The sequence below is a fragment of the Dendrobates tinctorius genome, unplaced genomic scaffold, assembly GCF_039654945.1.
Source record: "Dendrobates tinctorius isolate UK_male_01 unplaced genomic scaffold, ASM3965494v1 ptg000059l, whole genome shotgun sequence".
Taxonomy (NCBI): Eukaryota; Metazoa; Chordata; class Amphibia; order Anura; family Dendrobatidae; genus Dendrobates; species Dendrobates tinctorius.
Genome location: NW_027361727.1, coordinates 1,352,283 through 1,374,332, shown reverse-complemented (window position 1 = coordinate 1,374,332; position 22,050 = coordinate 1,352,283). Strand labels below are relative to the sequence as shown.

Genomic DNA, 22,050 nt, shown 5'->3' with positions numbered 1-22,050 from the left:
CATCTGGACCTGGAGACTTGAATTCATTTAGGTTAGCTAAGTGTTTCCTCACTATCTTTCTGTTTATAGATATCCTGGACTCTTCTATTCTCTTAATAGGACAGTGAAGAGCAGTTGATGTTACATTTCCTTTCTGAGAGAAAACAGATGCAAAACAGGAATTTAAAAGTTCGGCCTTCTCAACATCCTGTCTTACCATTTCATCATTTTCATCCTGTAAAAATCCTATAGCATCTTTGACTTTTCTTTTACTTTTGACATATCCCCAAAACCCTTTTTTTATTGCTTTTGAAGTCTCTTGCAAGCCTCAATTGATTGTCAGCTTTAGATAATCTGATTTGTGCCCTGCAGGTTCTGCAGACAGCATTATATTCTTCTTTAGATATGCCTCCCTCTTTCCATTTTATAAACATTTCTTTCTTCCTTTTTAGCATGTGCTTAAGTTCTGTGTTCATCCATCCTGGTTTCCTTAAATGCTTCCTATTCTTCCCTCTTTTTGGAATTGTTAACAATTGTGCTTTGAGAATTTCATTTTTCAAGATTTCCCATCCTTCCTGAAAATTTTTGTTCTTGAGCATATCCAGCCATTGGATCCCTCCAATTCTCTATCTGAATCCCTTAACATCTGCCTTTCTGAAATCTAACCTTGATGTCTGATATATAGAGCTGGATAGAATCAGAGCTTTTTTTGCATGGCTAGCCAATGTTTTAATTGATACCATTTTATGGTGTATAAGAAGTTTTAATTGCTTTTCTATTGAATTTTTTTAGGAACGTACAGTTACCGCAAAAAAAAAAAAAAAAAAGCGCAATTCTGGCATTTTTTTCTTGGTTGATTAGTCTTATCTCCGTGAAAGTCAGAGCTATCAAAATAAAAAATTAAATAGGTTTATTTTTAAAAATATATATTTTAATGGGTGAAAAGCGGGGCGTTTCAAATTTTCATATTTTTCAATATTTTAAAAAATATATACATATTTTTTGTCAACTTAGGGAACTTGAACCCCTGATCCAAGAAATAAGATGGATCCAAGAACCAAGAGGGTAGCGATGGAGCCTTCATCAGGCCCACAACTGTCAAAGTGACCCTTTGTCACCATGTTATAATGATTTGTATTCAATCTAGACAATCCTCCGTGAGCGGAAGTGTTACAATGTATCAGTACCAGTAACAGGTATCACTTTGGAATCCAGACTCTCAGGACAGAGTGAGATTTGTGTTGCTGATGTATGTAGCTCACAATCTCCTATGTATTGTAATATATATACACACACTGTATATATAGGAAGGGTCGAGGTATATAAAAATTGGGACACTTGGGCCATTAATAGAACAGATGGTATCATATTTCAGCTGCAGTCAAAATGCCAAATGACATGACAAAATAGAAGTGTCATTCCCTGCAGAATTACACTTTAGTCCTCGTGAGCACAGAGGCAGAGACCTGAGCCTTTCTTTATAACCTTTCTTTGACAAGCTCAGAGCTATTGTAATGCTGGAGCCTGTCATATACCCTGAGCCTAGAGAATAGACCCTTTCCAGAAGCCTGACGACTGCAGCCCCCGGCACAGATCACACAGGAGCAGAAATTCATCTTCATTGAATAGAATATCCCACAACATATTCATGACTCCAGAGCCGAGGAGAAAAAAGTAATTAAGAAATGTGGAAAACCTGCCCAATACTCAATAAATCCCGTTAATGATATGTAAACCACGTGTCAGTACCATTATCCTGCATCCGGAGTGTCAGTGCCTTTATCCTGCACCCCAAGTGTCAGTACCATTATCCTGCATCCGGAGTGTCAGTGCCTTTATCCTGCACCCCAAGTGTCAGTACCATTATCCTGCATCCGGAGTGTCAGTGCCTTTATCCTGTACCCCGAGTGTCAGTGTCATCATCCTGCACCCCAAGTGTCAGCGCCATCATCCTGCACCCCAAGTGTCAGCGCCATCATCCTGTACCCCGAGTGTCAGCGTCATTATCCTGTACCCCGAGTGTCAGTGCCATTATCCTGCACCCCGAGTGTCAGTGCCATTATCCTGCACCCCGAGTGTCAGTGTCATTATCCTGCACCCCGAGTGTCAGTGCCATTATCCTGCACCCCGAGTGTCAGTGCCATTATCCTGTACCCCAAGTGTCAGTGTTATCATCCTGTACCCCAAGTGTCAGTGTTATCATCCTGTACCCCAAGTGTCAGTGTCATTGTCCTGTACCCCAAGTGTCAGTGTTATTATCCTGTACCCCAAGTGTCAGTGTCATCATCCTGTACCCCAAGTGTCAGTGTTATCATCCTGTACCCCAAGTGTCAGTGTCATTGTCCTGTACCCCAAGTGTCAGTGCCATTATACTGTATCCCGAGTGTCAGTGCCATTATCCTGTACCCCAAGTGTCAGCGCCATTATCCTGTACCCCGAGTGTGTCATTATCCTGTACCACAAGTGTCAGTGTCATTATCCTGTACCCCAAGTGTCAGTGCCATTATCCTGTATCCCGAGTGTCAGTGTAATTATCCTGTATCCCAAGTGTCAGTGTCATTATCCTGTACCCCAAGTGTCAGTGCCATTATCCTGTACCCCAAGTGTCAGTGCCATTATCCTGCACCCCAAGTGTCAGTGCCATTATCCTGCACCCCAAGTGTCAGTGCCATTATCCTGCACCCCAAGTGTCAGTGCCATTATCATATCCCCCTAGTGTCAGTGTCATTATCCTGTATCCCAAGTGTCAGTGTAATTATCCTGTATCCCAAGTGTCAGTGTCATTATCCTGTACCCCAAGTGTCAGTGTCATTATCCTGTATCCCAAGTGTCAGTGTCATTATCCTGTACCCCGAGTGTCAGTGTCATTATCCTGTACCCCAAGTGTCAGAGTCTTCCTGTACCTCAAGTGTCAGTGCCATTATCCTATCCCCCTAGTGTCAGTGCCATTATCCTGTACCCCGAGTGTCAGTGTAATTATCCTGTATCCCAAGTGTCAGTGTCATTATCCTGTATCCCAAGTGTCAGTGTCATTATCCTGTATCCCAAGTGTCAGTGTCATTATCCTGTACCCCAAGTGTCAGAGTCATCCTGTACCTCAAGTGTCAGTGTCATTATCCTATCCCCCTAGTGTCAGTGTCAGTATCTTGTATCCCAAGTGTCAGTGCCATTATCCTGTATCCCAAGTGTCAGTGTCATTATCCTGTACCCCAAGTGTCAGAGTCATCCTGTACCTCAAGTGTCAGTGTCATTATCCTATCCCCCTAGTGTCAGTATCTTGTATCCCAAGTGTCAGTGCCATTATCCTGTACCCCGAGTGTCAGTGTAATTATCCTGTATCCCAAGTGTCATTAATGTCCAGGCATATGATAGATTACAGTGTAGAACATTAAGATGACAATATATAGTAACAGTTTACAGGAACTTTCCAAAACTAAACTTTTATGCTTTGTGTATAGACCTGGGAGCAGAGCAGGATACAGGAAATCAAAAAATACTTAAAAGTGTGAGTCCTGATATAAATGTTCCTTCCCTCAGACTGTGCACTAGAAATTGCACTATACCAATGTACCTGTTGTTCTGTTCCTTTAAATGGCTGCAATGAATATTCCATGTGCAGCACCACCGAGTAATCACATGGACTTTTATATATTTTAAATGATTTAGATAATTGTCAAAATATTTAGAAAAAAAAAAACAAGTTCTAGCAGCTGCTGGGGGGTGCACAAGGTGGTACTAAATGAAGGAATTATAGGGGAGAGTGTTAAAAAAAAAAAAACTTTGTGCAAATACGTTGCTACTTAGCTCAGTTTGCAGCAGCTACACCAAAATGGGCAGAGTGTCTGTACCCACCTGTCAGTTTCCTTAAAAGTGCCAGCTTTTCTCATGCCAGCAATGCAACTCCAGTCCCTGACTGGAGTAATATTTCTGGCAAAGAGCAATGGAGGTGCACACCCCCGAGAGGCTGTCCTAAATTCAGTAAGTAGCATGCACCTCTTAATGAATTTGACTCACTTTATTCCATCAAGACCTATAATTTAGTCTGCTTTCTGAATTGGAAACCAGGTCTTCCAAGTCCATAGTCACTTATGAGGCAGCGGCGTCGCAATCACCTCTCATATTGATCGGATCACTATAAAATAATAGCGCCAGACTTATGCAATTAACCAAACAAGCTCTTTGTAGTGTGCAGACCCTGCAATGGAGAGTTTGTATACAGTAGCAAGTGACTGGCCATTAGGTGGGGGCCCCGGTTCAATACTTCACATCGGGGCCCTTGAAGTTTCGAGCTACGCCTCTGGACTCTAGTGTAAGTTTCTCCTGCTACTTTAATCCAAAATGTCAAATATTTGGCCTCTCGTTATGTGTAATTATCTCTTCAATATATTTTATGAGCCGAGTTGTCACTTACTGAACAAAGCCACCATTCAATTTTTTGTCGGCAGTCCCATGACACGATGTGGGCAGAGTAAACATGTGAACTGGAAAAAAAAATTTCAGGGGCAAAACAAAACTTAAAAATACAACTTCTGAATTTTTCCTCTAATTAGACTGACGGATTCACGGCTACAGGGAGATATTTATTATTAGTGTGAAGACACAGCTCTGTATCATATGCACGTATAATGCGCTATGCAAGCGTCAAAGACCCTTCAGGTGGGCATCTCTGTCACATAAATTCCATCCCACTGGTGGGAGAAGCCAAAACATGGAACGTTGTTTAACCCCTTAGCGACAGAGCCAGTTTGCAGCTTAATGACCAGGCATTTTTATTTGTTAGGAAGTTATAAGGGTTAAAAGTTGACCAGCGATTTCACATTTTTACAACAAAATTTACAAAACCCTAATCCTAGTTCGCCCTAACCCTAACCCTAACCCTAGCCCAACCCCAGCCCTAACCCTATCCCTAATGGAAAACTGAAAAAAAAAATATTTTCTTTATTTCGTTATGTTGGCCTAACTAAGGGGGTGATAAACGGGGGGGTTATGTACTATTTTGTTTATTTTGATCATGATGATAGTTTATCATCGTGATCAAAATGAATGAATGGAATCTGCCAGCCGGAGCCTGCAGATTCCCGGCGGGCGCACTGCGCATGCGCCCGTCATTTTCTCCGGATCCAAGATGGCGGCGCCCACCGGAGGACACCGGCGGGACGCAGGACCACCGGGAGGGGACCCTGGACCACGGAGAGGTACTGGGGGGGATCGGGGACCCTAGTTCTCTCTCCTCTGATGTGCAATCACATCAGAGGAAAGAGAAATTTAATGCACAAACGCGGCTTCTTTTTTTTTTTTTGCAGTTGCTGTTATAGGGTTAATAATGGCGATAGCAAAAGCGGGGTGGGCAGCCGAGACCCCGGAGAAAATCCGACACTGGGGGGCGCTATCCTCTTTCTCCACAGCGCCGTGAATTAGCGGCGCTGTGGTTTTAGTACAGTTAAATACCGCCGTTAAAAGGCGTATCAGCGGTCGCTAAGGGGTTAATCAGTTCTGTAGACTAGCCATGACAGGACTCATTATAACCACCGTTTGCCTTCATCACTTCTTCTCGGTCACTTGCGCACAGATTTTGAAGGAACTCGGCAGGAGATTGTTCCAAACATCTTGGAGAACCGACCCCAAATCTTCTGTAGATGTCACTTGTGCAGATCCTTCTGTCTTTCTAGACCAAGGATGTGAAACTCATACACAGAGGAGCAAAATTAAAAGCTTTGACAAAGTTGCGGGCCAACCCTGATGTTTATTTTTTAAAAATGTTTACAATAGGGAAGTTTTTCCTTATCAAATATAGCGATGAACAAACTTAAAGGGAATCTGTCACCCTTTCTTTGAGATATCATAAAAATGATATCAATTTTTTGTTACCCAAGTATTGCAGTCGTATTTTTTATCCCCCCTGTCCCCGCACCTTTGATGCATAAATACCTTTGATATCACTCTTCAGATTTAAGGAAATCGCTGCGGTCCAGTCCAATGGGCGTGGCTTATTTTCCCCCCACCTTGGCTTGCTCTGCGTATTTCGTTATAGGAAGTCTTGCGTTCACGTACGTAGTATGTCAGCGGCTGCGCATTGAAAATACCGTTCGCGCTTGCGCAGTATGCTTTGCCCAACTGTGGGCAAAGCATCTAATCGCTACTGCGCATGCGCCAGTATTTTTCCCAGCGTCTATGACCCGGAAGTCTTCATCTGCCTGAGAGACGCTCTTCCTGGACGCCGGATACCTGAGGAAAGCCCTGAGCAGAGCAAAAACACCGGACCCTGAGTGGTTCCTCACTTAGTGTTGGTAGAAGGAATGCAACAGCCCACAGGAGACAATTTTACCCCCAGAAAGGCAGTCAGCTTTATGGTTACAGTGTTTCATGAGAGAACAAGCTTGGTGGTTACAGATAAGCCAGGAACAGATACTGACAGTAAAGTGTTAAAGTCTCTTACCACCAATGTCCAGTGGATACACACCAAGTTTGGCTACTCACTTAGCTATAATTGCAAGTGATACTCACCCCTACTTGCTAGCTAAGAGTCCTTTCTAATGGTCCTCACAGCTTCTCTTCTCCATCTGTGGGTGTCTGACCTCTACTGGTTTGACATATGAAACAGTAATGTTCTAAGTACTCTCCCGGAAGTGTGTATATGCATGGAAGTGCTACTCACTCCTACTTGCTAGCTAGCTAAGAGTCCTTTCTAATGGTTCTCACAGCTCTCTTCTCCATCTGTGGATGTCTGAGCTCTATTGGTTTGACATATGAAACAGTAATCCTCTATGTACCCACCCGGAAGTGTGGAAACAAATGGATCACCAATCACTCATATCTGACACACTGCACTTCTAAAATTTGTTGCACGTTTGTCACAGCAATCACGTCGCAATACGGCAGACATATATGTATAGTACTGTAATAAGACGTACCTAACCGAAATAAGCGTTATACTATATAACAAGACATTGCTGTGGGCGTATAGGAGGCGCAAACAGTCATATTCATTGACTTGTGAATATTCACTGCTCTTTGCTCTGTGCTCACTTGTAGACCATTTATTTTATTCCCCCTTCCATAAAAGAAGGTAATGATTTGCCCAGGGGGTTGTATAGACCTGAGTTAACTTTGGGAAACTCACCAAATTTCTTTCTACCATTTGCACCCATATAGCTTTGTAGGAAACGCCAGCCATTATATATTTTCAATCAGAAATATTATTTCACAGCCGAAAAAACTATCAGCCTCCAATATGAAAACACTGAATGACAACCCCCTGCCACACGTGATCGCTGCACACACAGAGGTACAATGCAAATGTAATATGGAGCCACATTCCAGGCAAATCAAGTCCAGATGTCTCTACTGCCTGGACCCTCCCAGTACCGCTGTGCGATTACAGACTGGGGTGGCGGAGTATTCCAGGACACTCATCTGTACAGTTAGCAGAGTAGATGCAGAACTGCTGTACAAGGTGCAATCACGTTAGGTCACAATTTAATGCTATTAAACACATTGGTTTTTTGCAATATTCATTGACTTGTGGACAGTATTAAAATAAAACATATCTCCTAATGCCAAAAAAATAGAAAAAGGAAAATTTGCCAAAACAGCACCACTCTTGCCTATAGGTCATGTCTGGTATTGCAGCTCAGCCTTATTTTTTTGGAAACCGCATCACTATTTTATAGGTTCTGATGGGAATTTGCAGCATGTATATGGATCTTCTAGGTGTATGCTTGATTGCTGCTCTTCCAAACTCCTCCTCACTGGTTTCATACTGGTGAAGAAGAGTGGAGACTAGAGGTATCCACTGGAATATCCCTTTAGTATACACTCCCCCCCCCCCCCAGAAAAAAAAAAAAAACACTCGCAGAAAAACATTAAAATAAGCTCTCAAAATACCAAAAAAATACCTAAAAGGGACACTTCTAGTTTTTACAAATACTGAAGCGTTTTCTACTTGCAGAACAGATGTTTGTGACTATTGGAAAAAGATGAAGTGCAAGTGGGTCGCCCTCCCAGGGCTGTGGGGTACTCGGTACCAGGCCGGTCTCTCAGAGGGAATTGTCACAGCAGCGGTGACCCGGTCCGTGTCTCTGGGCGCCCATGTAAAAGGGGTTGAGTTGGGAATAAAGTTTATAAGTTATTCATGACACCACCTGTGGTGTTCTGCAAGGGAGGTGTTAAGCCGATGCTGCATGCAAATCCTCTGGGACTGATGGTGTGGTGCAGCAAGGGTGTTGTAGCCCTCCACAGGCAGGGCTGTAGTCCCAGGGGAGTGTAGTATTTGAGGAGACAGGGAATAGGCGCAGACAGTGTAGTGGATGGCACCGAGATGTAGCCGTGCTGAATGTGCTGGTGCAGGAGTAAGTGGAGGACACCAGGGCATGTAGTTCCAAAGCTTTACTCTCAGTCTGTTGTATAAACGGGTGCCTACCTCCGTGCCGTGTCCTCTGGGTCAGGGACTCAGTCAACCTCCAGGCCAGATGGAATACTCCTTTCCAACACTCCGCCAACATGTACCTTCTCTGAACGTCTCCTCTTATAGCGCCTAAGAATGAAGTACTCTCAGTACTGAGTTACACTGGAGTTCCTCCTGTCCAATGTTCTTATAAACTCTACTTGTACGGCAGACAGCTGTAGCCTGCTTCGGGGACTCCTTGCTACTAAGTACCGGCTCACTATTAAGTCTCTGTTGTGCCCCCAAGTCTTGTGTGGGAATAAAGCAGTCACTACTTCTATTCCTCCGGTGTCTGCTGCAGGACCATTAGTATCCATACAACCTCGGGGACCGTGCCCCGGCCTTGCGCTTAGAACTTCTAGGAAGGGTTCTCCTCTAACCCAAGTCCTCTGTTCTCTTTTTTCCTCACGTTCCGAACTAATCCTTCCTTATTATGGAGAATCAGGCTTTCAGTCTGTGTCACTCTCTCACTCTTCCTTTCATGTGCCAGCAGACCCAGGTCACTGGGATCTGCTGCAGCACTTCCATCCATCCCTCTCTCTAGGGATCCACTCAGCCGCACTCGCTGGCTGGCTCCTCACTCTCTGACTCAGACTACTCAAAGACCCTAAAAACCTCCCACTCTTTCAATATATACTAACTCCACCCGCCTCCCAGCACGTTTCGTGTTCCAACAGGGAGCCACCAATGGGTGCTTTGCTACACTCCAAGCAGGGAGCCACCGAAGGTGCTTTGCTACACTACTTTGTGATGTGGGGGTGCAGGTGTTGGAGTGTGGTCAAGAGTCTCCACCTTACCTGGATGGTGGGGTACCACACCTCAGGAGGAGGTGCAGTACCTCTGTGGTGACTGAAGCCTCAGGGGCGCCACACAAGTATATCCTAAAGCTATGTGCACATGGATGTTATTTGAGGTAGTCAAAAATGACAAGTTTTTCAAGTTGAAAACACTTCAGGAAACTCTTCTTCTTTGACAAAGTTTTTGGAGTTTTTTACTTCTGTGAGAAATGATGTGATTTCTTAGTGTTCTAGTCACACATACAGAGCTCTGCTACATCTCCTTGGGTTTTAAATAAGACACTGCCCTTCCCCCATTGGTTTGTAAAGTACACTGAGCTCACAAAAATCCCCCCTTCACAGCTGCATACCCACTCAGTGTGCCTGTGTAATTTTATACCACTCCTTCACCCTCCCTCGGGAATGTGGTTTAGAAGCACCTGGCACATGGTTCCATTGTGTAATTGTGTATCTCAGATCCAATATAATGTCGCAGAGTATTCATATATACAAGATACCTACATTTTTGGTGATTTACATCAGTAGGGCTATTCACCACAGCGTTCTTGGATCTCCTCGCTCTCTAGGAACTGAGAAATGGGTATCTGTTTCCCCATGATACCTAGAGATATGATTAGTGTTAAAAGGAGAGAAAACTCGTAGGCAAACCTATGATATCTCTGTCGTCTCTGTCCGAGGTTCTCACCCAGAGATATGGCACTCAAGCTTTTTAGTAACTTTCAAAAGGGGAGTGCATGCCATAGCTCCACCCACCCAGTGATGTCACCCACCAGAGACTATAAAGCTATAAAGCCCAATTAGGAGAGTGTCATTTTGCCTGGGGTGCCAGCAAGGAGCTGTGCTGATGAACAACTTTCCCTTGGGGAAGGCGCCCCTCACACATCTCCACATGGCATGCCATGGACTGATCACTTTAAGTTCATGCCTTAAACCATCTTTATTTTATAATTGTTGTATGTACTGTATCTGTCTCTCTATGTAACATCTTTTGTACTTTTGTAAACACTACCTATTCTTTTTGGAGTAAAATCTATAAAACTTTAATAGCTTTGTTCTTGCTCTAAACGTACCCCCCACATCATGCTCCACGCTAAGACCATGCTACTGTTGGGTTGCCTTATTACCCAATAGTGCTTTTAATATCAGAACTAGGAGCTGGTGGCAGCAAAGTATGTTCTGAAGTATTTGGTAGACTCTGGCACTGACAGAACGAAGGTTTATATTGGTATTTCCCACCTGAAACTTGGAATATTCATACCGTCCTCATTGCAGCGTGCCCAATAGCCAGTGCACAGCAAGGCAGACTTTCTGGCCATTATTTGTCCCACCAGACAGCAGCAAGTTCCAAACCAGAACTGGAAGGTGGGGTATTATAAATCCCTTATGAACTGGGGCAACCAAACACCCTCGGTTCATGACAACTTCCTTAGGCTATGTTCACACATTGCATTTTTGCAGCGTTTTTTTTTTTCTGCAAATTTTAAGCTGCGTTTTACAGTACCAGTAAAGTCTATGAGATTTTAGAAATCTTATGCCCACACATTGATTTGGAAAACTGCTGCGTTTTTTTTTAAAACTGCAGCATGTCACTTCTTTCCGCATATTTGCAGCGTTTTTTCACCCATAGGAAACAATGAGCAAGTGCAAAAATGCAGCAAAATAACCCAAAAACTCAGGTGTCAGGTTTGGCTGCGTTTTTGATGCAAAACCGTAAGAAAGTTAAATCATGCATTTTTTGGGCCACTAAACTTTAATCAACATTCACAAGAGACAGCAAAAAGGCGCCAATAAAAACGCAACAAAACCCGCTTTTTGTAAGCAGGTTTTTTACTGCCAAGAGAGCAGGTTTTGCCTGGGGAAAAAAAATGAAGCAAAAACGTAATGTGTGAACACAGCCTAAAGTGGTTTTGTAAAAATTTTGGAAGACTTTTCAAAAAGTTTTGATGGAGCCTTTTGATTTGACAGTGTCTAATTTGAAGCATTTTTCACCTGGAGTTGCTTCTGCACTCATTTTTTTCCTACTAGGTCTTGTTCAAAAGGTAAAGAAGAAAAAAACCCGCTCAAAACATTGAAAATATCATCGGCAAAGTGGATGTAAAATGGAAATAATTAGGAAGAGTCTTTCAGTAAACTTTAAAAAAAAAGAAAAAAAAACTTTTGCACATTGCCTAAGTTTCTGGAGTTGTAAGATTAGACAATATATTGCAGTTCTATGTTGCAAACAAGCTCTGGATTTTTAGGTTTTTCTGGATTATTGGAGATCAGATTAAAGGAATGTAACTGATTTACAACACGAAAATAAAACGCACACCTAAAAGCCCACAGAGAAGGGCCCCATCTATTCTGTGCACAGCAGGGAATCCTACCATGCTGCATATATAGATATATAATTATAATTAGACACACAAGCTCTACGGCCGACGTATCATCATAAGCATATATATTACAATCGTTCATCTTCTCATTTGTAAACAGATCCGATTCGCAGTTTCCTAATTATAAGTGGTTAGACTCCGCTCAGCTAATTAGTAAATGGAAGCGATTGTTATGATGTAGCACAGCGAATAATTAGATTTCTTATAGATGAAGCAGAGTCACTTCTACAGCAAACTAATGGAAAAAAAACAGGATGATTATTTTGTCACTGGATCCACTTTCCTATATGTATAGATCATATAATATTCCATAAATAGGACCTTTTGCCAAATTTTTCACTTTGAACTGGACACACCATGCAATAGCGGCTGCAAAGCGCGGAATATAACGTTTTTGTTATTTTTTAATTTCGCCTCTCCATTGCGGACATATTAGGAATCAAATATTTGGCACCTAATGAATTAACTTTAGTTGCGTGCAAGTAAGTGTTACGGGATAGTTTCCAATGTGGGCGTGGACTTCTTCCTCCTATGCGATACTGACCAATCATAAGCAGGCAGCAACATAGCAGAGCAGAAGAACTCACTGGCTCCCTGGGCTATAATACAAGCCACCTGCCATTCAGAGGCTGGCAGCTCTGACGTCGACATGCCCTTCACAGGCGGAGAATTGCAGCGAGGTCACGCACTGCCTGTCGCTCGCACGGCAAAGTAATTTGCTGGCTTCAGCACCAGCTATACAAGAGGATGCCACACATTGTGGGAGTGGGGGAAGGTAAAAAGAATCAAATCCAACAGGAAATTTTCTCCCAAACTCTTAACATCATGCATTGTCCTCTCTTCTGCACTGCATCTGGCTCTCTGTCTTTGAATCGGTAACAGAAAAAGAAGTTACCGAGCTCCTCGCATATTCTCACCCTACTACGTGCACCAGTGACCCTATTCCCTCCCATCTTCTCCCTTTTTCCAGCTGTCACCATTCACCTTATTAAAATATTTAGGCCAAAGTCACATGCTCAGTATTTTAGATCAGCATTTGTAAGCCAAAATCAGGAGTGGAACAATCAGAAGAAAAGTATAATAGAAACACGTCACCACTTCTGTATTTATCACCCACTCCTGGTTTTGGCTTACAAATACTGATGTAAAATACTGAACAAATACTGATCATATCTGGTATCTTTCCCTCCTCATTTAAAAGCGCTATCATACATCAATTACGTAAAATACCATCACTTGACCAGAACTGTGCTGCTAACTATAGACCTGTCTCTAATCTTCCCTTTATCTCTAAATTCCTGTAATGTTTGTGGTCCACTCCCAACTGATCCGCTGTCTCTCAGATCACTCTGCTCGACCCTTCACAATCCAGTTTCCACTCTACGAGACTGCCCTCACTAGAGAGTCTTTAATGATCTACTAACAGTTAAACTTAATGGTCACTGATCTCTGCTGATTCTCCTGATCTCTCTCCCTCTCTCTCTCACTATGGATCACCAGCTCCTCCTCACTCTGCTCCGCTCCATCTGCCTCAAGGACAGCGTTCACTCCTGGTTCTCCTCCTACCTCTCTGACGGCTCCTTCACCTTATCTTTCGCCGGCTCCTCCTCCTCTCATCTTCCCCTTACTGTCAGGGTTCAGTCCTAGGTCCCCTTCTCTTCTCCTTACATACTGTCCCTATTGGACAAATCATTAGTAGATTTGGTTTTCCGTACCATCTCTATGCTGATGACACTCAATTATACTCTTCTCCTGACATCACCCCTGTATTAATACAAAATACCAGTGATTATCTTACCGTTGTCTCTAACATCAAGTCCTCCCTCGATCTAAAATGGATTTTGTCAAAAGTGGATCTCTGTGTTTCCTCCCTCTACTAACCTACCTGTGCCCAATACTGCCATTTCAATGTGTGGTTCCACCATTACTCCCCGGCAACATGCCCGCTGTCTTGGGGATCACTCTTCATTCAGATCTTTCCTTCATCCCCCACATCCGATCACTCTTTTGCTCATGTCACCTACACCTGAAAAACATCTCTAGAATTTGACCTTTTCTTACCTTTGACTCTGCATAATCTCTTACGGTCGCTCTTATGCATTCTCATCTGGACTATCGTAACTCCCTACTAATCGGTCTACCTCTTACTAAACCCTCCCCTCTCCAGTCCATCCTGAATGCTGCAGTCAGGATCATATTCCTGACCAACCGCTACACCGATGCCTCCACCCTGTGCCAGTCATTGCACTGGTTGCCTATCTGCTACAGAGTCCAATACAAACTTATTTCTCTCACCCACAAAGCTCTCCATGGTTCAGCACCACCCTACATCTCCTTCCTTGTCTCAGTCTACTACCCTACACGTGCACTTCATTCTGCTAATGACTTAAAGCTAACATCCTCAATAGTCCGAACCTCACATTCCTGTCTCCAAGATTTCTCGAGTGCTGCACCAATTCTTTGGAATGCACTACCCAGGATAATTTGATTATTTCCCAATACCCACAGTTTTAAGTGTACCTTGAAAACGCATTTCTTCAGGCCGGTCTATCACTTCACCTCACTTAACTATCCCTGTTTTGCCCATACAAAATTTTCTTCCAATTCCGGACCTTCATAGCATCCATGCACTTACCAGCCCTCTGTGTTGGTACGGTACACATACTGACTGTGCAGTTCATGCTGCATTATGTGCATTCCCTATTTATTATATTGATGGCCGCACTGTACAGTGCAAGCAGTTTTTACCTTCTGTTTCTCCCTTATTTCCTCATAGATTGTAAGTTTGCAAGTGGCAGGACCCTAACTCCTCTTGGTAGCTGTTGCATTATGTGTTACTCTGTAAAAAGTCTTTTTTGTCTGTACAAGTCCCCTCTGTAATCTAAAGTGCTACAGAATATGTTGGTGCTTATTATAAGAATCATATCTTTGGGGTTTTTTACATTTATTGAAGAAGAGCTGCAGAACAGGGACATTATTACTGGAAGGGGCCCAGGATGGAGAACAACATACAAGGAAAGGGAAACAATATTCCAGGAAAAGGGCTCAGGATGGAGACAATATATCAGGATGCAGCCTAGGAAGTGGGACATTTTTTTCAAGAAGGTGCCCAGGATGGGGGACATTAAAACAGGAAGAAGCAAAGCATGGGAGATATTAAAACAGGAAGGGGTCCAAGATAACGGACATTATTTCGGGAAGGACCTCAGGATGGGGGACATTAGTACATGGGGATGTAAATAAGAATGTCTTCATAGGATCTGGAACACTACACGAGCTCATACATCTGACAAACTTGCAGGTGGGAGCCCAGGTCCAAATTTTACACTGGGTCTCATCGGACTCCAGTTATGCTACTACTCATTAGGTCTAATAACTGCATTCAGTAACGTATGCCGTTTGCTTAGATAAATATGGTGACAGATCGGCTTTACGCTTCCTATATGAGTAACAGATGCAATACTGTGGTCCCCAAATTTCCACAGCCCGTGCACGGCACATCAGCTCACATTCTTAGGCAGGATTCCCATAGACATATAGCTTTCTATATAAGCGTCACGTGAAGCAGGCAGTGGTTTAATTTCACTCTACGAGTCATCTGATGACTTAAGATCTGCCACGCCGACCATTTACAACATTTTATGCAGATTTTATCTGTGGAAAGTTGTAAATTTCCGTAAAAGAAAATTGAGTTTTCCTTTAATTATAGTCAGCAGCCAATTCCTGCCAGATCCCCAAGTGAGATCACAAGTGTCAATATTACGTAAGCGCCGTTCCTTGTGCCCAAACGCCTCGGCCGCTCACATAAAGTGTTACATTAATACCTTGCACCTCATTAATCCCTAACACTTGTTATTCCTGATGCAGAGCAAGGGCTCCCACACATCTCCCCGGAATATGAGGTGCACTTATTTTAGCGTCCATTAGCACTATGGGGAGCAGAATAATTCCTGCAATAGACCCAGACACCATAATGTGATTTTGCAGGGTGAAGTATATGAAGTGCAAAAATATCACTCTCTTCTAGGCTATGGGTGTACAAGGGGGACCCAAAAGCCGTTCCTCCACATAAGACCTCCGTATAACTGGCACATAGTCAGCTAGGGCTGGGTATAGATTCTGGGCCGGTTTGAGCGCAACTTGCTCCAAATGGACATTTGTAATTCCTAATGGCCTGAGACATCCAGGAGAGTCCTCACCCAGCTTTTCCAGATTCCAAAACAGCAAATATACCCAGTTGTGCTACATAACCCAATACTTTCCAACATCTCCGTTGATTAAAGTGGGTCGTTCAGGTTACCAGTACTACACTGGTAGGGAAAAAAAAACAAACAAAAGAACAAACATAAAATCATGCAGATTTGCTGTAACAACCATATATAAAGGTTGCAAAACTACATATGAATATTTACAAAAAAAGGTCAAACATTGAAACAAATAAGTATTTCTCATAGTTTGTTATCTAATGAAGCAGAAGCAAAGGAATAAAATGGTTGTGAATGAGAATAAAAGGTTCCCCATGGACCAATTAGCAGCAGGGCAGTGACCCGCAGCACTGGAGGGCCCGTCTGTTACAGCAGCAGTCACGGCAGCCAGGCCTTGTTTACCAATATGTCTTCTGCCCAGTGAAGGGATACATGTCCTGCCTGCCACTTTCTCCTGTTAGTCACCTGCAATTTATGTCACTGTTCACACTAGAATCACAAGTCACACCACGCTGACTATTATTACCCAGTTATCCTTCTGTGTAAGCGCAGAGAATAACAAACCAACAATATGTAGTAAAGAGACCTGGTGGCAAATGTGACAAGAGACCTGGAGGCATCAAGTCAGTGCTCAGGGAACGCCCGCTATGTCTTACTCGTAGTATCGCTCTACATTAGTAAGAGGAGCAGAAGTAGCACGATACATTTGCTGTAGGAGTTTATTATTACTGGTTTTAGAAGTGTTATTTATTTTACTAAATGTTATCTAATAAAAGTTACTAGTATTTATTAGAAGTAAAAAAAATATATCACTGGAACAGAAACAGCCTTACCAACATGAGAGGAGAACACCAATGCACCGGCAGGATGCAGCAGACCCCCATGGTAAAGGCGGGGCAGCACAGGTGCAAAATACTGATGAAACGACCTGTCACAACCCTAGCAATTCATGGAGGGGGGTGGGTGCCGAGTATTATAAATGCACGCAGATGAGGCTGGTATAGGACGCCAGTCACACAGGTACGCGGGTTCTTTCACCAGTATTTTGCACATACATAATTCCATTACTTTTTCTTCATGGTGTTACAATTTTGACGTTGAAGAGTTAAAAAAAAAAAAAAAGTTTGTTTAAGAAAAAAAAAGTCTAAGTGCAATCATGTTGTGCAATTTTACGAGATCCCAATCTTCATGTCACAAAATCAATGTGACTGCACTGGATATACTCCTACCACTAGGTGGCGCTATTCTCAAACTGCCTGAAGAGCACATTTGGTGTAACAGCACAGCATGTGGACAGACAGGGTACAGCAAGTGAAATATATACTATTAGTTCCTGTGCTATCATATTTCTGCTATAGAAAATGACAATCCATATTTAGGTAAGGTTAGATGAAAAGGTTCGCTTCCACACTTTTTACTTAAGAGAAGCTATTTAGGCCATTTACATGTGTAGGATTTCACAGTCCTATCTGTGATTTCTGTCTTCTGCTTGTGTTCCCCCAGTAGTTGTGCAGCCATATAAAGAGTAATGAGCAGCGAGGACAGCAGAGCGCACATTAATTGTCATCGGTGTAATGATCTGCACCCCTCTCCCCTGGGGCTCTCCATCTTTTCCCCAGCTGAAAGGCCAAACCAGCCTGGAATGACATTAACTATGTGATGAATGACCTCCCCGGCACGCGTCTGATCCAGTGATTGATCATGTCCAATTAATTCCTAGGAGAAATCAATGGTCTCTACCCAGCTCATTTACATTAATTACAAATACAAACCTCAAAATTAATTCCCTCTTCATGCGTTCTGGGGGACAAGGCAAGGACCTGGCGCTAATGAAATCTCTGGCAAATCTTCTTTACTCTCCATTTTTCATTAATATCAATATGTTAAATGTATTTGTTGTGTTTAGATATATGTTACTCATGATATATGCATACGAAGGCAATATCCTGCCAACTCGTATGCTAATTGTTCTTAAAGAAGAACAAAAAATGGTGAAATGAGAAATGTAACTAATGTCTCTATAGTGTTCTGTAATATGGAAGCCCAAATCCTGGGGAAGCAATGCTGGAAAATTCTGATGACAGCCAAAACTGAACCAAAAATACAATACTATAATATGACTACCACATATATACAAGAAAATTACTGTAACCACCCATATACACAAGAGCATAAATACTATAGTACTGCTCCTCTGTACAAGAATATAGCTACTATAATACTGCTCCTATGTACAAGAATGTACCTACTATAATACTGCTCCTATGTACAAGAATATAACTACTATAATACTGCTCCCTATGTACAAGAATATAACTACTATAATACTGACCCTATGTACAAGAATATAACTAATACTAATCTCTATATACAAGAATATAACTACTATAATACTGCTCCTATGTACAAGAATATAACTACAATAAAACTGCTCCTATATACAAGAACATAACTACTATAATACTGCCCCTATGTACAAGAATACAACTACAATAATACTGCTCCTCTGTACAAGAATATAACTACTATAATACTGCCCCTATGTACAAGAAAATAACTACTATAATACTGCCCCCTATGTAAAAGAATATAACTGCTATAATACTGCCCCCTATGTACAAGAATATAACTACTATAATACTGCCCCTATGTACAAGAATCTAACTACTATAATACTGCTCCTATGTACAAGAAAATAACTACTATAATACTGCCCCTATGTACAAGAAAATAGCTACTATAATACTGCCCCCTATGTAAAAGAATATAACTGCTATAATACTGCCCCTATGTACAAGAATATAACTACTATAATACTGCCCCCTATGTACAAGAATATAACTACTATAATACTGACCCTATGTACAAGAATATAACTAATACTGATCTCTATATACAAGAATATAACTGCTATAATACTGCTCCTATGTACAAGAATACAACTACAATAATACTGCTCCTCTGTACAAGAATATAACTACTATAATACTGCCCCTATGTACAAGAAAATAACTACTATAATACTGCCCCCTATGTAAAAGAATATAACTGCTATAATACTGCCCCCTATGTACAAGAATATAACTGCTATAATACTGCCCCCTATGTACAAGAATATAACTACTATAATACTGCCCCTATGTACAAGAATCTAACTACTATAATACTGCTCCTATGTACAAGAAAATAACTACTATAATACTGCCCCTATGTACAAGAAAATAGCTACTATAATACTGCCCCCTATGTAAAAGAATATAACTGCTATAATACTGCCCCTATGTACAAGAATATAACTACTATAATACTGCCCCCTATGTACAAGAATATAACTACTATAATACTGCCCCTATGTACAAGAATCTAACTACTATAATACTGCTCCTATGTACAAGAATATAACTACTATAATACTGCTCCTATGTACAAGAATATAACTACTATAATACTACCCCTATGTACAAGAATTTATCTACTATAATACTGCTCATATGTACAAGACTATAACTACTATAATACTGCCCCTATGTACAAGAATTTATCTACTATAATACTGCTCCTATGTACAAGAATATAACTACTATAATACTGCTCCTATGTACAAGAATATAACTACTATAATACTGCTCCCTATGTACAAGAATATAACTACTATAATACTGCCCCCTATGTACAAGAATATAACTACTATAATACTGACCCTATGTACAAGAATATAACTAATACTGATCTCTATATACAAGAATATAACTACTATAATACTGCTCCTATGTACAAGAATATAACTACAATAAAACTGCTCCTATATACAAGAACATAACTACTATAATACTGCCCCTATGTACAAGAATACAACTACAATAATACTGCTCCTCTGTACAAGAATACAACTACAATAATACTGCCCCTATGTACAAGAAAATAACTACTATAATACTGCCCCCTATGTAAAAGAATATAACTACTATAATACTGCCCCCTATGTAAAAGAATATAACTGCTATAATACTGCCCCCTATGTACAAGAATATAACTACTATAATACTGCCCCTATGTACAAGAATATAACTACTATAATACTGCCCCTATGTACAAGAATCTAACTACTATAATACTGCTCCTATGTACAAGAATATAACTACTATAATACTGCTCCTATGTACAAGAATATAACTACTATAATACTACCCCTATGTACAAGAATTTATCTACTATAATACTGCTCATATGTACAAGAATATAACTACTATAATACTGCTCCTATGTACAAGAATCTAACTACTATAATACTGCTCATATGTACAAGACTATAACTACTATAATACTGCCCCTATGTACAAGAATTTATCTACTATAATACTGCTCCTATGTACAAGAATATAACTACTATAATACTGCTCCTATGTACAAGAATATAACTACTATAATACTGCTCCCTATGTACAAGAATATAACTACTATAATACTGCCCCTATGTACAAGAATATAACTACTATAATACTGCCCCTATGTACAAGAATATAACTACTATAATACTGCTCCTATGTACAAGAATATAACTACTATAATACTGCTCCTATGTACAAGAATACAACTACTATAATACTGCCTCCTAGCTGTGAGGTTGTGTGTCAGTGGTTCTCCTGATGTCTGGAGCAAGCCCAGGGAGGGGCCACCCTGGGCGGGGAAGCTCCCCAGGCAAGGCCCAGGCTTCCCGGCCTACACTGGGACTAGCCTCCCAGGCTTCTACTAATGGGAATGTTAATCCCAAAGCCACTGTGAGTCCAGTGAATGCAGCGAGTCAAAGCTGCAGCAGTTCGGTGAAGGAGGAGAAAGCTGTGACTAAAGTTTTGGGAGGAAAACCTTCTCCAGTTCTAGCAAAGAAGCCAGAAGGAAAAGTCTCTGTGAGTGATGGAACACAGCTGAATGTGAAGTCTTGTAGCTCCCCAGTCGGTAAGCAGCTCCTGCCAGGTGCACAGGTGAGATCGGCCCCAGCTGTGCAGATCACCTCTCCTGCTTCCAGGCAGAGACGGACGTCTTTGGAAAGGCAGACAATGCAGGAAAACCTACAGCAACATGGCAGTATGGCGCGGTCAGGACGCACACGGTCGCAGTCAGGTGGCAGCGTTAAACCTGCTGCGGAGCCTGCATCCAGCCAAGGGGCCACAAAACCATCCGTGGTGGACCCACACAAGACTGTCTTCAAAACCCCTGTACCCGTGGTCAAGACTAAACCTGTGGGGCCGGCGCGTGCACCCGAGCTGCAGCTAGCGGATGAGATACCAGGACTTGTCCGAAAACTGGGTGAGTTACAGCAGCAAAAAAAAGCGCTGCAAATGGAGGTAGACTTCATCTATAGCCTAAAGACCACTAATCCTGCCAGTAATGATGCGTATGACCTGAGACTGAACACATTGGGTGTACAGCTGGCGAGTGTTGTGCAGGACACTGAATCTGTGCTGGAGAGCATGGGGCCCCTGGCAGAGACCTACAGGAACCGGGAGCGGTTCGCCTCCTATAAGCAGGACTGTGCTGTAGAGGCCAGGACCCCTGATGTTCAGGACGGGACCCCCCAGCAGCGGACACGGCCAGAGTTACAGGCTGCCCGCTTCTGCTTCCAGGAGGGAAAACATCTGCAGCAACAGGAAGCTCAGTGTGAACAGGAGCACACACTGCAGACGAGGCACCACAGGTCCCAGAATGCCCCACACAGGAGCAGGACAGTGTATGTGAGACTGTTTGTGCTGATGAGGCTGAGGCAGCCGAGTGTGAACAGGAGCATACACTTCAGACTGCAGCAGAGGCACCACAGGTCCCAGAATGCCCCACACAGGAGCAGGACAGTGTATGTGAGACTGTTTGTGTTGCTGAGGCTGCCGAGTGTGAACAGGAGCACACACTGCAGACTCCAGCAGAGGCACCACAGGTCCCAGAATGCCCCACACAGGAGCAGGACAGTGTATGTGAGACTGTTTGTGCTGATGAGGCCGAGGCTGAGGCTGAAGCACAGACTGTGGCTGGGGATGCTGTGCCCATGGGGTCGGGGGTTGGAGGGGTTTCACATTCTGTATTGGATGTCGCACTGTCTGATGATAATGATGCTGCTTATGATAGTGTGCATGATATGTGTGACTATCCCCCTTTGCCATCTAGTCCACAAGGTGTGACAGCCCCCCCTGCTGCAGGCCCTCTCCCTGTCAGTCAGCCCAGTGTGACCCGGCAGGTGCCCCCCAGGAATGCCTGGAGCCGCG

At 42.5% G+C, this 22,050-nt stretch overlaps 1 long non-coding RNA gene across 1 annotated transcript in view; it reads right to left on the bottom strand.

The window, feature by feature from the left end:
- LOC141092288 (uncharacterized) overlaps positions 1 to 16,898 on the bottom strand; it is a 156,443-nt gene extending 139,545 nt beyond the window's left edge. Inside the window, exon 1 of the long non-coding RNA XR_012232751.1 lies at positions 16,633 to 16,898. This is a non-coding gene — a long non-coding RNA (uncharacterized lncRNA). The remainder of the gene's footprint in view (positions 1 to 16,632) is intronic.
- Between the last annotated feature and the right edge of the window lie 5,152 nt (positions 16,899 to 22,050).